Consider the following 16,577-nt stretch of genomic DNA (forward strand, 5'->3'; position numbering starts at 1 on the left):
AAAAAGGATACAAACAGCATTTAAAAAAAAAAAAAAAAACAAAATCAGGTAAACAGTATGCAAGGAATGATAATTCAAATCTCAATGAAGAATAAGGAAAGCCCCTAGCTTTTTCTTGGGATGTAGAAAGCTGGAAAGGGTACCATTCTCATCTTTACAAAAAACACAAATGCTACATAGTCCACAAATTAATAACTTAATTTTTTGCAATTGGGAAGCCTCCCAAGCCAAAGTAGGCTCAAAGACACCACCTAACAACTTTTCTTGAACCCATCAAAGACCTGAGGTAGTAGACCAACCAACTAAACAAACAGCACTTGCTTACCCAGGACATACTCTGCTGGACAACAGTGAAAAGAATTTGGCCAACATTTTGAGAAGATTGTTAAAGGCTGGCTATAAGCAAGCAAGGGAACCCAGAATCCCTGGGGCCGATGATATAAAAAAATTCACACCCACTTTCAGGCTTTTCTCAGAACCTCACTGGTCTCACAAGAGAAACTTGTGAAAGTCAAGAGAAAGCTTCCTTTGTCATTATGGTACAGCCCTGTGGAAAAAGATCAGCAGCCACTGCAGGAAATGTATGACAGGCTGCCCAGATCCTTCTCCCCTAAATATCCTATGGAATAATGCCTTAAATGCTTGAAAGACGAGCAAAAACCACTGATAGGGTTTGGCTGTGTCCCCACCCAACTCTCCTCCTGAACTGTAATCACTACAATCCCCAGGTGTCAAGGATGGGACCAGGTGGAGGTGATCAGATCACAGGGGCAGTTTCCTCCATGCTGATCTTGTGATAGTGAGCTCTCAGGATATCTGATGGTTTTATAAGCCTCTGGCATTTCTCCTGCTTGCACTTACTCCATCCTGCCACCCTGCAAAGAAGGTGCCTGCTTCTCCTTTGCCTTCCACCATGATTATAAGCTTCCTGAGGTCTCCCCAGCAATGTGGAACTGTGAGTCAATTAAACCTCTTTCCTTTATAAATTACCCAGTCTCAGATATTTCTTCATAGCAGTGTGAGAATGGACTAGTAGAATCAATCACCATTTCCCTTAGGGAGCTGGCAAAAACATATGGCAATTTTAAGAAGGGAAAAGGAAGAAAAACAAAACATATTATCTAAATCTGGGGGAAAGGCAAGAACACTGAGAAGGCCATACTGCCAAACTCAGGGGCACAGCGACTGCCCAAGACTAGACTTAATCAGGACATACCCATAGCTTGCCTCTCATCACAACTGTAAAGCATAGAGCAACAAGTAATTGCAGTGTATCACCAGGAGACGGACAAAGGAATGGAAGGAGAACCTGAGTCACAGCACCAAAGGAGGACCTGAAACTGAAGTTCAAGCAGGCACTGCGCAAAACCCTCTGGCGAATCAGACCCATCCTAAAAACAAGGTAATGGCAAAGGAATTTGAAGCCTTTGGTGTGTCCAGGGTAACCATTGCAATAATATGTATTCATTATTACTCATAATTATCACGTGTAATTCAAAATACAGTATTTAATAAAAAAGTAAACAATCTGTAGGGATATAGAAGACCCGAAAGAAATCTACCAGCTAAGTTCATCTAAATAACATTTAAATAGAACATTCTATCCAACAACAGCAGAATACACATTGTTTTCAGGTGCACATGACATTTTTAACCAGGATGAAGTGCAATATAGCACAACCAGGTGAGATTTATTCTGGGAATGCAAACCTGCTTTAACTTTGAAAGTCAAAGTAATATAGTATGCTAATAAACAAAAAAGAAAACATATATAATCATCTCAACAGATAGAGAACATTTTTTAAAGTACTACTTATAATAGCATATCTCATCCTACAAAAAGCCATAAAATACTTATGTATAAATCTAAGAAAACATATAGAGGACCTGTATGTTCAAAACTATGAAACACTGGTCAGATAAAACAAAGAAGACCTACGTATATGGAGAAATATACCATATTCATGGATTAAAAAACTCATTGTTAAGATGTTAATTTTCCCCAAGCTGATCTATAAAGTCAAAATCTTAGAAGGATTCTTAGGAGATATCAACAAGCTTCTTCTGAAATTCATGCAGAAAGGCAAAAGATCTAGAATACCCAAAGCAATTTTGAAAAAGAACAGAGGATCTATGCTATCTGATTATACAGCCAAAGAAATCAAACCATGTAGTATTGGTGAAGGACAGATTTCCTCATAGATGAATGAAAAAAATATAGAGAGTACAGAAATAGATTTTCAATTTTTCTTTAAATTTCAATAACTTTAGGGGTACATGTAGTTTTTAGTTACATGGATGAATTCTATAGCGGTGAAAACTGAGATTTTAGTGTACTCATCGCCTGAGTAGTATACATTGTATCCAATATGTAGATTTTTAAATCTCTCACCCCTTTCTCACCCATTCCCCTTTTGAGTCTCCAAAGTCTATTANCACCCAAGTAGTACACATTGTAGCCAATGGGTTATTTTTCATCCCTTAGCCCATTCCCACCCTCCCTTCTTCTGATTCTCCACTATGTATTATACAACTCTGTATGTCTTTGCATACTCATAGTTTAGCTCCCACTTATAAGTGAGAACATATGGTATTTGGTTTTCTATTCCTGAGTTATTGATACTTAGAATTTTGGCCTCCAGGAGCTCTATCCAAGTTGCTGCAAAAGACATTATTTCATTCTTTTTTATGGCTGAGTAGAATTCCATGGTGTATATATACCATGATTTTTTTTACTCTTTGGTTTATGAACACTTAAGTTGGTTCCACATCTTTGCAATTGTTAACTATGCTGCAATAAACACATGCATGCAGATGTGTATAATGACTTCTTTTGATATAATGACTTCTTTTCCTTTGAGTAGATATCCAGTAGTGGGACTGCTGAATCAAATGGAAGATCTACTTTTAGTTCTTTGAAGAATCTCCGTACTGTTTTCCATAGTGGTTAACTAATTTACATTCCTATCATCTGTGTAAAAGCATTCCCTTCTCCCCACATCCATGCCAACATCTATTGATTTAACATTGTAGTAATAGTTACTCCAGTTGGTGTAAGGTAGTATCTCATATTGTGGTTTTAATTTGCATTTCCCTGATGATTAGTGATGTTAAGCATTTTTCATATGTTTGTTGGCCATTTGTATATATTCTTTTTTTATCGCATTTTAGGTTTTGGGGTACATGTGAAGAACATGCAAGATTGTTGCATAGGTACATACATGGCAGTGTGATTTGCTGCCTTCCTCCCCTTCACCTATATCTGGCATTTCTCCCCATGCTATCTCTCCCCAACTCCCCACACCCCACTGTCCCTCCACTATTTCCCCCCAACAGACCCAAGTGTGTAGTGCTCCCCTCCCTGTGTCCATGTGTTCTCATTGTTCAATACCTGCCTATGAGTGAGAACATGTGGTGTTTGATTTTCTGCTCTTGTGTCAGTTTGCTGAGAATGATGGTTTCCAGGTTCATCCATGTCCCTACAAAGGACACAAACTCATCTTTTTTGATGGCTGCATAATATTCCATGGTGTATATGTGCCACATTTTCCCTGTCCAGTGTATTATCAATGGGCATTTGGGTTGGTTCCAGGTCTTTGCTATTGTAAACTGTGCTGCAATGAACATTCGTGTGCACGTGTCCTTATAGCAGAATGATTTATGATCCTTTGGATATATACCCAGTAATGGGGTTGCTGGGTCAAATGGAATTTCTATTTCTAGGTCCTTAAGGAATCGCCACACTGTCTTCCACAATGGTTGAACTAATTTACACTCCCACCAACAGTGTAAAAGTGTTCCTATTTCTCCACATCCTCTCCAGCATTTTTTGTCTCTAGATTTTTTAAAGATCGCCATTCGAACTGGTGTGAGATGGTATCCCAATGTAGTTTTGATTTGCATTTCTCTAATGACCAGTGATGATGAGAATTTTTTCATATGTTTGTTGGCCTCATGAATGTCTTCTTTTGTAAAGTATCTGCTCATATCCTTCGCCCACTTTTGAATGGGCTTGTTTGTTTTTTTCTTGTAAATCTGTTTTAGTTCTTTGTAAATTCTGGATATCAGCCCTTTGTCAGATGGGTAGACTGCAAAAATTTTTTCCCATTCTGTTGGTTGCCAATTCACTCTAAGGACTGTTTCTTTTGCCGTGCAGAAGCTGTGGAGTTTGATTAGGTCCCATTTGTCTATTTTGGCTTTTGTTGCCAATGCTTTTGGCGTTTTGGTGATGAAGTCCTTGCCCTCATAGCCAAGTCAATTCTAAGCAAAAAGAACAAAGCAGGAGGCATCACACTACCATACTTCAAACTATACTACAAGGCTACAGTAATCAAAACAGCATGCTACTGGTACTAAAACAGAGACATAGACAAATGGAACAGAACAGAGGCCTTGGAGGCAACACAACATATTTACAACTATCCAATCTTTGACAAAACAAGCAATGGGGAAAGGATTCCCTGTTTATTAAATGGTGTTGGGAAAACTGGCTAGCCACGTGCAGAAAGCAGAAACTGGATTCCTTCCTGACACTTTACACTAAAATTAACTCCAGATGGATTAAAGGCTTAAACATAAGACCTAACACCATAAAAACCCTAGAAGACAATCTAGGCAAAACCATTTGTATATATTCTTTTGAGAAATGTCTATTCATATCATTTGCCCACTTTTTAACAGGGTTATTTTTTTTCTTGCTGATTTGTTTGAATTTACTGTAGATTCTAGATATTAGTCCTTTATCAGATACATAATTTGCAAATATTTCTTCCCATTCTGTGGGTTGCATATTTACTCTGATGATTATTTATTTTGCCATGAAGAAGCTTCTTAATTTAACTTAGTCATAAATTCTTTGCCCAGGCCAACGTCCAGAAGAGATTTTCCTGGGTTTTCTTCTAGAACTTTTATGGTTTTAGGTCTTAGATTTAAGCCTCCAATTCATCTTAATTTTTTTATATGGTGAGAGATAGGGAAACAGTTTCATTCTTCCGCATGTGGTTATCTACTTTTCCCACTACCATTTATTGAATAGAGTGTCCATTTCACAATTAATGTTTTTGTAAGTTTTGTTGAAGCCCAGTTGGTTTTAAGTATTTGGCTTTATTTCTGGGTTCTCTATTCTTTTCCATTGGTCTTTGTAACTACTTTTATATCAGTACCATGTTTTGGTTACTGCAGCAGTAACCAAAACAGCATGGTACTGATATAAAAGTACTACTGATATAAAAATAGATACAAATGGTACTGATATAAAAGTTTATAAAATGGTACTGATATCAGCATGGTACTGATATAAAAGTAGATACAAAGTATGAGATACTACCTTACGCCACCTGGAGTGTAATTTGAAGTCAGTTAATGTAATGCCTCCAGATTTGTTCTTTTTGCTTAGGATTGCTTTGGCTATTCAGCCTAATCATCAGGGAAATGCAAATTAAAACCACAGTATGAGATACTACGTTACGCCAACTGGAGTGTAATTTGAAGTCAGGTAATATAATGCCTCCAGATTTGTTCTTTTTGCTTAGGATAGCTTTGGCTATTCAGGCTCTTTTTTAGGTTCCATGTGAATATTAGGATTATTTCTTCCATTTCTGTGAAAAACAGTGTTAATGTCTTGATAGTAATTGCACTGAATACGTAGATTGTTTTGGGCATTCTGGTCATTTTCATGATACCAATTTTGATTCTTCCAATACTTGAACATGGGGCACATTTTGATTTGTTTGTTCATATCATGTATGATTTCTTTGAGGGGTATTTTATAGTTTTTCTTGTAGAGATCTTTCACCTTCTTCATTAAGTTTATTTCCAGGTTTTTGTTTGTTTGTTTTCTTTTTTATAGCTATCATAAAAGGAATTGAGTTCTTGATTTCATTGTCAGCTTAGTGGTTGCTGGTGTATAGCAGTGCTACTGATTTGTATACATTAATTTTGTAACCTGAGACTTTACTGAATCTGTTTATAAAATCTAGGAAGTCTTTTGGAGTAGTATTTTGGGTTTTCTAAGTATACAATCATTTCATCAGCAAACAGAGACATTTTGACGCTCTTCCAATTTGAATGTCCTTTTTTTCTCTTGCCTGATGGCTCTAGCTAGAACTTCTAGTAATATGTTGAATAGAGTGGTGAAAGTGGCCATCCTTGTCTTGTTCTAGTTCTTAGGGGGAATTCTTTTCAACTCTTTTTTTTTTTTTACATTTTTTCATAAAATTTTAATTTTTTAATTGACATATAGGAGTTGTACACATTTAAGGGGTACTTAATGATGTTTTGATACACATAGTGTATACTAATATGATCAGGTTAATTAGCATATCCTCATCTCAAACATTTATCATTTCTTTGTGATGTAAATATTCAATATCCTCCTTCTAGCTACTTGGAACTATTACTGTTAACTATAGTCATCTACAGTGGTGTAGTACATTAGAACTTATTCCTCTTATCTTGCTATAATTTTGTATCCTTTAGCAAATCTCTTCCTATCCCTCCCTGGAAATGTACCTTTTATATTATATTATATTATTTTATTTTATTTATTTATTCTTTTCAACTTTTCTCCCACTCAGTATGATGTTGGCTGTAGGTTTGTCATAGATAGCTATTATTTTTTTTGAGGTATGTTTCTTCAATTCTTAGTTTGTTGACATTTTTTATCATAAAGGGATACTGGATTTTAGCAAATGCTTTCCCTGCATTTACTGAGATAAATACAGTTTTTGTTTTTAATTCTGTTTGTGTGATGAATCACATTTATTGACTTGTGTATGTATGTTGAACCATTCTTACAACACTGGGATGAAACTCATTTGTTCATGGTAAATTATTGTTTTGATATGCTGTTGGGTTCACTTTGCTAGTATTTTGTTGAGAGTTTTTGCATCTACATTTATCAGAGATATTTGCATTTTTCTTCTTTTGTTATATCCTTTTGTGGCTTTGGCATCAGGATGATACTGGCTTCACAGAATGAGTTACAGAGGATTTCCTCTTTCTCAGTCTTTTGGAATAGTTTAAGTAGGACTGGTACCAATTATTTGAATGTCTGGTAGAATTTGGCTATGAATCTGTCTGGCACTGGGCTTTTTTTGTTGGCAAGTTTTGAAATTATGGATTAAATCTCACTGGTTGTTATTGTTCTGTTCAGGATTTCTATTTCTTGCCGATTAAAGTTAGGAGGGTTGTATGTTTCCAGGAATTTCTCCATTTCTCCTCTGAATTTTCTAGTTTATATGCATCGAGGTGTTCACAGCAATCTCAAATGATCTTTTGTATTTCTGTGGTGGTGGTTGTAATGTCTCCATTTTCATTTCTAATTAAGCTTATTTGAATCTTTTCTTTTCATGGTTAAGTCAGCTATGGTCTATGATTTTGTTTATCTTTTCAAAAAGCCACTTTTTTGTTTCATTGATCTTTTGGTATTTGTTTGGTTGCAAATTCATTTAATTCTGCTCTGATCTTTGTTATTTCTTTTCTTCTTCCAGCTTTAGGTTTAATTGGTTCCATTTCTTACTTCCTGGAGGTGTGACATTAGGTTGTCAATTTGTGATCTTTCAGACTTTCTGATGTAGGCACTTAGCCCTATAAACTTTCCTCGTAGCAGTGCTTTTGCTGTATCCCAGAGGTTTTGATATCTTGTGTCACTATTATCATTCATTTTGAGGAATTATTTAATTTCCATCTTGATATCATTGTTAACCCAAAAGTCATAAAGGAGCATATTTGCTTATTTCTATGTATTTATATGGTTTTGAGGATTCCTTTTAGAATTGATTTCTAGTTTTAATCTGCAAGGGTCTGCAAAGATATTTGATATGATTTCAATTTTTTACATTTTCAGAAATATATTGACATAAGCATATTCAATTGTTATCTGACAAAAGTACAAAGGCAATTCATTGGAAAACTGATAGCTGTTTCAACAAATGGTGCAGAAATATTTGGAAGTTCACAAGCAAAAAATGAACTTTGCTTCATACCTCACATATTATATAAAAACTAATTCAAAATAGGCTATTTATCTAAATGTAAATGTTAAGACCATGGAATTTCTAAGAGAAAATATAGCAGAAAATTATGGTCTTGTAAATCTTTTGACCTGATTCAACATTAAAAGCTTGATAAATTGATAAACTGTGCTTCATCAAAATTATAAACTTTTGTGCCACAAAAGATACTGTTAAGAGAATGGGAAAAAAGCCATAGACTCAGGGAAAACATATGCAAATCACATATCTTATAAAGGGCTTTTATTCAGAACATATAAAGAATTCCCAAAACTCAATGATAAGAAAACAAACAATCCAATTAAAAATAGACAAAATAATGGAACAGAAACTTCAGCAAAGAAGATATATAGATAGCCAATAAACAGAAATAAACATCATTAGTCATTAAGGAAATATAAACTAAAATACAACCTGACGCCTATTAGAATTGCTAAGATAAAAACAACTGAAAATACCAAATGCTGGGAGGACCTAGAGCAACTGGAACTCTCGTATACTGCTGGCAGGAATGAAAACTGGTACATACGCTTTGGAAAACAGGCAGATTCTTATAAAACATAAATTCACCACATATAACCCAGACACCCTACTCCTAGGTGCTTACCTAGGCGACATGAAAACTTATATTCACACAAATTCACACAAATTATATGACATATAATTTGTCATATAATTCCCACAAACTATATGACATGCTGGAAAAAGCAAAGTTACGGAGTGGAAAGAGAACAGTGCTTGTTGATGATCAAGGGTCAGGGGAGGCTGACTACAGAGGGGGAGTGATGGGTAATTTTCTGGAGTGATACAACTGTGCTGTATCTAGATTGTTATGATAAACAACTCTATGCTTCTGTCAAAGCTTACATAACTGTACACCACAAGGAGTAAATTTTACTATAAATAAATTTTAAAGAAATAAAAAATTAACAAGAAACCCAAAGAAATAACTGATAGTCTTGTAAAAATCAACAAGGACTACAAAAACCATTACTTGAAAGATTATCAAGTAATTTTTAGGAAACAGGATATTCATATGGTGACACAGTATCCCCTCATGTGGAATGTATAAAGAGAAAGAGGAAAATGTACTGTTGCAACAGAGAGATTTGTCAGTCACCTCCTCAAACTAGTAACCAAGTTTAGCAGTGCTAGTGGGATGGCTCGGCACTGTGTATCTCCTGACCTGATGCAATCTCAAGAACACAGCATTACCTATGACATTTTCTTGCTAAAAATGTGTAATCCAAATCCAATTAATCAAGCTCTCAAATGTTAAGTGCCAATATACAGCGATGCAGATAACTATTTAAATATGTCATGAAAGAAATAATCAGATACTTATCACTCAATGAGACTGGTGTCCTGAAAAATTAAATTATAAAAAGGGCAGGGTATGGTTTTATATTAAAAAGAAATAATCAAATGCAACATCAGAACCTTGAAAACCTGACTATTAAAGATACTCTTTGAGAAAATTGGAAAATTTAGTATTTGGACTAAATTTTAGATGTTATTAGGGAATTCCTGCTAATTTTCTTTGATGTGACCATGATGTTGTAAGTAGCAGAATGGCCCTTATTTTTAAAAGCTACACACTGAAGGATTTAGAGACAAAGTAACAAGATGTCTCCAACCTAATGTCAGAGGGTTCAGCCCAAACAATTCTAGTTTTTCTATTCTCTCTCTCCATCACCCCTCTTCCCTTTCCTCTCTCAAACACATACACACATAAACACACAAATTTTACATGCAAATAAATGAGGGAAATATCGCAAACCATATCTCCTGGAATATCCACAACTACACTGGTATCTAATTAGTTCCACAATTAAGAAACCAATTACTTACATATATTCCAAGCTTATTTGACCACAAAATTTTATTTTGAATGAATGTTTGAATAGCATATGAAACTAGTTTCAAGGAAACAGATCTAAAAAGACTTTTGAAGTGCATTATACAGTAAGTGACAATGGCAAAGGAACAGCTTTATACAAATTTATATTAATTTGAATTTTATTTTCCTTTGAAACCTTTATAATTGTCTTACTAAGTGTAAGATACCAGGAAGACATTTGTTAAAAGGCCTTTTTCATTTTTTTTTCCTATGGAAAAGTATTTGGTTTGAGTTGGCTTATTTTATAATATTCTGGCCATATGGTACATACTATTTTGCACCTTACTTTTTTTTTCATCCAGCAATTACATTGTAATCCTATTTTCATGCCACTGAATTTTTCCAAAATGTTATTTTTAATAGATGCTGAATATCTCCATTTTACAATGAAACCATAACTGATTTAACCCTTGCACACACTGTTGTACAAATTTCAATGTATTTAAGTTTTTGTTATTAAATTTAATTAGGGAATAAGTAACTTATAAACAAATATTAGACCAAATCTCTATTATTTCCTCAGTCTAGATTCTTAGTCAAGGAATCATTGAAGGCAAGCCTCTTGATCATACATTTCCAATGTGTCTTCCAGAAAAGTTATGCCAATCTGCATTCATACCAGTAGCATATAGAAATGCCTGTTATCACTACTAACATTAAATATGGTGAGATGGAGGGGGGTAGAGCAAGATGGCCAAATAGAAACCTTTACAGATCATCCCTTAGGAACACCAAACTGAAGAAATATCTGCAGAAAAAATCACCTTCATAAGAACCAAAGATAATGTGAGTGATCATAGTATCTGGTTTTAACTTCATATCACTGAAAGAGGCACTGAAGAGAGAAGGAAAGACAGTCTTGAATTACCAGTGCCACTCCTCATCCATCCCCCGGTAGCACAGAGAGAGAATCTGTGCACTTCGGAAAGGGAGAGCACAGTGATTGTGGACATCCCCTGAAACTCAGCACTGCCAGAGGGCAATACTGGACAGAACTCAGCCAGCACCCAGGGAGTGAGCATTTAGACCAGTCCAAGCCAGAGGGGAATTGCCCATTCCAATGGTCAGAACCTGAGTTCCATCACGCCCTGACACCATGGGAAAAAGTGCTCTGGGGTCCTAAATAAACTTGAAAGGCAGTTTGGGCCACAAGGACTGCAATTCTTGGGTAAGCTCTGGTGCTGTGTTGGGCTCAGAGTCAGTGGACCTGGGGAGCATGCCTTCCGGTGAGATATCAGCTGGGACAGCCAACTTGCAGCTCTGGAAGAGACTCCTTCCCAGTGTTTGAGGAGAGGAAATGGAAGAGTAAAGAAAAATTTGTTTTGCAACTTGGATACCAGCTCAGCCACAGTAGGATAGGGTACCGATCAGAGTCCTGAGGCCCCTACTCCAGGCTCTAGCTACCAGGCATCATTTCTAGACACTTCCTGGGCCAGAAGAAAACTTTCTTTCTTGAAGAAAAAGACTCAATCCTAGCAGGACTCATCACCTGCTGACTAAAGGGCTCTAGGTACCTGAATAGGGCACTGTGGTAAACAGGCAGTACTCACCCAGTGGTATCTAGGTGAGATTCAGAGACACACTTGCTTCGGGTGTGACCCAAGCACATTCCCAATATGGTGGCTATAGGGAGAGACTCCTTCTGCTTAAGGAAAGAAGTGAGGAAAGGAAAGGGAACTTTGTCTTGCAGCTTAGGTACCAGCTTGGCCACAGCAGGATGGAGCATCAAGCAGGCTCTTGGGGTACCTGATTCTAGGCTTTGGCTTTTGGAAATAATTTCTGGACCTGTCCTGGGCCAGAGGGGACCCCACTTCCCTGAAAAGAGAGACTCCTATCAGATAAATTTGACAAAGAGATTGAAATCATTAAAACAAATCAAGAAGACATTCTGGAGTTGAAAAATGTAATCAACATACTGAAGAATGCATAACAATTGATCAAGCAGAAGAAAGAATTAGTGACCCCGAAGACAGGCTATTTGAAACTATAAGGTGAGAGGGGACAAAAGAAAAAATAATAAAAAAGAATGAAGCACACCTTCAATATCTAGAAAACAGCCCTAAAGGTACAAATCAAAGTGTTATTGGCCTTAAAGAGGATGTAGGGGGACAGAGAGACAGAGGTAGAAAGTTTATTCAAAACGTAATAACGACTTGCCAAACCTAGAGAAAGATGTCAATATTCAAGTACAAGACAGTTACAGAATATCAAACAGATTTGACCCAAATAAGACTACCTCAAGACATTTAATAATCAAACTCCCAAAGGTCAAGGAAAAAGAAAGGATCCTAAAAACAGCAAGAGAAAAGAAACAAATAACGTACAATGGAGTTCCAATAGTTCTGACAGAAGACTTCAGTGGAAACCTTACAGGCAAGGAGAAAACGGCATGATATATTTAAAGCGCAGAAGGGAAAAAAACCCTTTTATCCTAGAATAGTATATCCAGTGAAAATGTCCTTCAAACACGAAAGAGAAATAAATAATTTCCCAAGAAAAGCTGAGAGATTTCATCAATGTCAGACATGTACTACAAGAAATGCTAAAGGGAGTTGAGTTCTTCAATCTGAAAGAAAAGGATGTTAATAAGCAATAAAAAATCATTATGATTTAGGTGCAAAACTCACTGGTAATAGTAACCACAAAGAAAAACAGAATTAAAAAACACACTGTAATTGTGGTGTGTAAATTATTCATATATTGAGTAGAAAGACTAAAAGATGAACCAATCAAAAATAACAATTTTTCAAACATAAACAGTATAATAAAATATAAGTAGAAACAACAAAAGCTAAAACTTTAAGCTTTTAAGTTTTAAGACTTTAAGTTTTAGCTTTTGTGGTTTCTACTTATATTTTATTATAAAAGCTAAAAACCAGGGGGACAAAGTTTAAGTATAATAAAATATAACAGTATGAGAAAATATAAGTAGAAACCACAAAAGCTAATACCCAGGGGGACAAAGTTAAAGTCTTGAGTTTTTATTTACTTTATCTTTGCCTGCTAGCTTGTTTGTTTAGGCAATCAGTGTTATCAGTTTAAAATAATAGGTCATATTAATTTCAAGCCTCATGGTAATCAGAAATCAAAAAGTATACAACAGATACACAAAAAATAAAAAGTAAGAAATTAAAACACACCTCCAGAGAACATCACTCACTAAAAGGAAGATAGGAAGGAAGGGAAGAGGAAAGGGAAAACCACAAAACCACCAGAAAACAAATAACAAAATGATTGGAGTAATCCTTACTAACCAATAACAGCATAAATGAAAAAAGACTAACTGGAACAGAGTGGTTGAATAGATTAAAAAACAAGGTCCAGTGCTCACTTCGGCAGCACATATACTAAAATTTGAACGATACAGAGAAGATTAGCATGGCCCCTGTGCAAGGATAACACGCAAATTCATGAAGCGTTCCATATTTTTTAATAAAATATATAAAAAATAAATAAATAAAAAACAAGGTCCAACGATCTGTTGCCTATAAGAAACACACTTCACCTATAGAGAATGAAAATACATATAGGTTGAAAATAAAGAAACAAAGATATTTCATTCCAGTGGAAACCAGGAAAGAACAGGAGTAGCTATGCTTACATCAGACAAAACAGATTTGAAGACAAAACTGTAAAAAGAGACAAAAAAGATAATTATATAATGATAAAGGGGTCAGTCAATTCAGAAAGAGAATATATTAATTGTAAATACGTATGCATCTAATACTGGAGCACACAGATTTATAAAGCAAATATTATTAGAGCTTAAGAGAGAGATCGATCCCAACACAATAATAGCTGGAGACTTCAACAATCCACTTTCAGCAATGGGCAAGTGTTCCAGACAGATACTCAACAACAAAAAAAGTAATCTGCACTATAGACCAAATGGACCTAATAGATATTTACAGAATGTTTCATCCAGCAGCTGCGGAACACACATTCTTTTCCTCAGCACATGAATCATTCTCAAGCATAAACCATATGTTAGGCCACAAAAAAGTCTTTTAAGAAGTTCAGAAAAACTGAAATTAAATCAAGTAGCATCTCTGACCACAATGGAATAAGATTAGAAATCACTAAAAAGAGGAATTTTGGAAACTATACAAATGCATGGAAAATTGAACAACATGTTCCTAAATAACCAATGGGTTAATGAGGAAATTAAGAAGGAAATTCAAAAGTTTCTTGAAACAAGTAATAGAAACAGGACATATTGAAATGTATGGGATGCAGTGAAAGCAGTACTAAGAGGGAAGTTTATAGGGATAAGCTCCTATATCAAAAAGGCAGAAAAACTTCAAATAACTTAATGATTTATCTTAACTAGAAAAGCTAGAGCAAACAAAACAAAAAATAAGTAGAAGAAAAGTAACAAAGGGTAGAACTAAATGAAATAAAAAACTACAAAAGATTAATGAAACAAAAGTTGTTTTTTTGAAAACATGAACAAAATCAACACATCTTTAGCCAGGCTAAGAAAAAAAGAGAGAAGACCTAAATGAAAATAAGAGATTAAAAGTAGACATTAAAACCTATTCTGCAGAAATTCAGAGGATCATTAAAGCCTACTATAAGCAACTGTATGCCAATAAATTGGAAAACCTAGAAGAAACGAGCAAATTCCTAGACACATACAACTTACAAAGATTAAACTATGAAGAAATCCAAAACCTGAACAAACCAATAAAAAGTAATGAGATTGGTGCCGTAATAAAAAGTTTCCCAGCAAAGAAAAGCCCAGGATCCAATGGCTTCACTGCTAAATTTTACCAAACATTTAAAAAGGAATAAATAACAATCCAACACAAACTATTTTGAAAAACAGAGGCAGAGGGAATACTTCCACACTAATTCTATGAGGCTGGTATTATCCTGATACCAAAACCAGACAAAGACTCCAAAGAAAACTACAGGCCAATACCCCTGATGAGCATTGATGCAAAGATACTAGCAAATTGAATTCAACGATATATTAAAAAGATCATTCATCATGACCATTTGGGATTTATCCTAATGATTCAAGGATGGTTCAACATATGCAAATTAATCAATGTGATACATCATATCAACGGAATGAAGGACAAAAACCATATGGTCATTTCAACTGATGCCAAAAAAGCACTTGATGAAATTCAACATCCTTCATGACAAAAAAACCCTCAAAAAACTGAGTATAGAGGGAATATACCTCAATACAATAAAAGCCATATATGACAGACCCACAGCTACTATCATGTTAAAAGGGGAAAAACTGAAAGCCTTTCCTCTAAGATCTGAAACACAACAAAGACGCCCACTTTCACCACTGTTACTCAACATAGTACTGAAAGTCCTAGCTAGAGCAATTAGACAAGACAAATAAATAAAGGGCATCCAAATTGGAAAAGAAGAAGCCAAATTATCTTTGTTTGAAGGTGGTATGATCTTATACTTGGAAAAATCCCTAAAGATTTTTTCAAAAATCTATTAAAGTTGATAAATAAATTCAGGAAAGTTGCAGTATACAAAATTAACATACAAAAATCAGTAGCATTTCAATATGCTAACAGTGAACCATCTGGAAAAGAAATCAAGAAAGAAATGCCACTTAAAATAGTTACAAATAAAATACCCAGGAATTAACTTAATCAAAGAAGTCAAAGATCTCTACAATGAAAACCATAAAATATTGATGAAAAAATTGAAGCGGCCACAAAAAGTGGATATTCCATGTTCATGGATTGGAAGAATCAATATCGTTAAAATGTTCATAACATGCAAAGAAAACTACAGATTCAATATAATCCCTATCAAAATACCAATGACATTCTTCACAGAAATAACAAAAATCGTAATATTTACATGGAACCACAAAAGACCAAGAATAGCCAAAGCTATCCTGAGCAGAAAGAAGCAAACTGGAAGGATCACATTACCCCACTTCAAATTATGCAATGAAGCTATATTAACCAAAAGACAATGACACTGGCATGAAACCAGACACCCAGACTGGTGGAAGGGGATAGAAAACCCAGAAACAAACCCATACATTTATAGTGATCTCATTTTCAACAAAGGTGCCAAGAGAATACATTGGGGAAAAGGGTAAGTCTCTTCAATAAATACTGCTGGGGAAACTGTATATCCATATGCAGAGAATGAAACTAGACCCCTATCTTTCACCATATACAAAAATCAATTTGAAATGGATTAAAGACTTAAATTTAAGACCTCAAATTAGGAGTCTACTAAAAGTAAATGTTGGAGAAACTCTCTAGGACATTGAATTGGGTAAAGATTTATTGAGTAATACTCCACAAGCACAGGTAAAAAAGCAAAAATCAGCAAATGGGATCACATCATGTTAAAAACTTTCTTTCTAGGAAAGAAAACAATCAACAAAGAGACAACTCACAGAATGCGAGAAAATATGTGCAAACTATCCATGTGACAAGATATTAATAACCAGAATATATAAGGAGTTCAAACAGCTGCTTATATATAGGATAAAATCTAATAGTCTAATTTTAAACTGTGTAAAAGATCCAAATAGACGTTTCTCAAATTTGCCATTTCTCATACAAATGGCAAAAAGGCATATGAAAAGGTTCTCAATATCACTGATCCTCAGAGAAATGCAAATCAAAACTACAATGAGAAATCATCTAACCCCAGTTTAAAAT

At 35.0% G+C, this 16,577-nt stretch overlaps 1 protein-coding gene and 1 non-coding gene across 5 annotated transcripts in view; one reads left to right on the plus strand and one right to left on the minus strand.

The window, feature by feature from the left end:
* RHBDD1 (rhomboid domain containing 1) overlaps positions 1-16,577 on the minus strand; it is a 165,566-nt gene that overhangs the window by 63,705 nt on the left and 85,284 nt on the right. The window lies entirely within an intron of this gene.
* LOC119471357 lies at positions 13,236-13,342 on the plus strand. The gene has a single exon (XR_005200389.1). It is a non-coding gene; the product is annotated as a U6 spliceosomal RNA (small nuclear RNA).

The sequence above is a fragment of the Cebus imitator genome, unplaced genomic scaffold (genome assembly GCF_001604975.1).
Source record: "Cebus imitator isolate Cc_AM_T3 unplaced genomic scaffold, Cebus_imitator-1.0 Scaffold57, whole genome shotgun sequence".
Lineage (NCBI taxonomy): Eukaryota > Metazoa > Chordata > Mammalia > Primates > Cebidae > Cebus > Cebus imitator.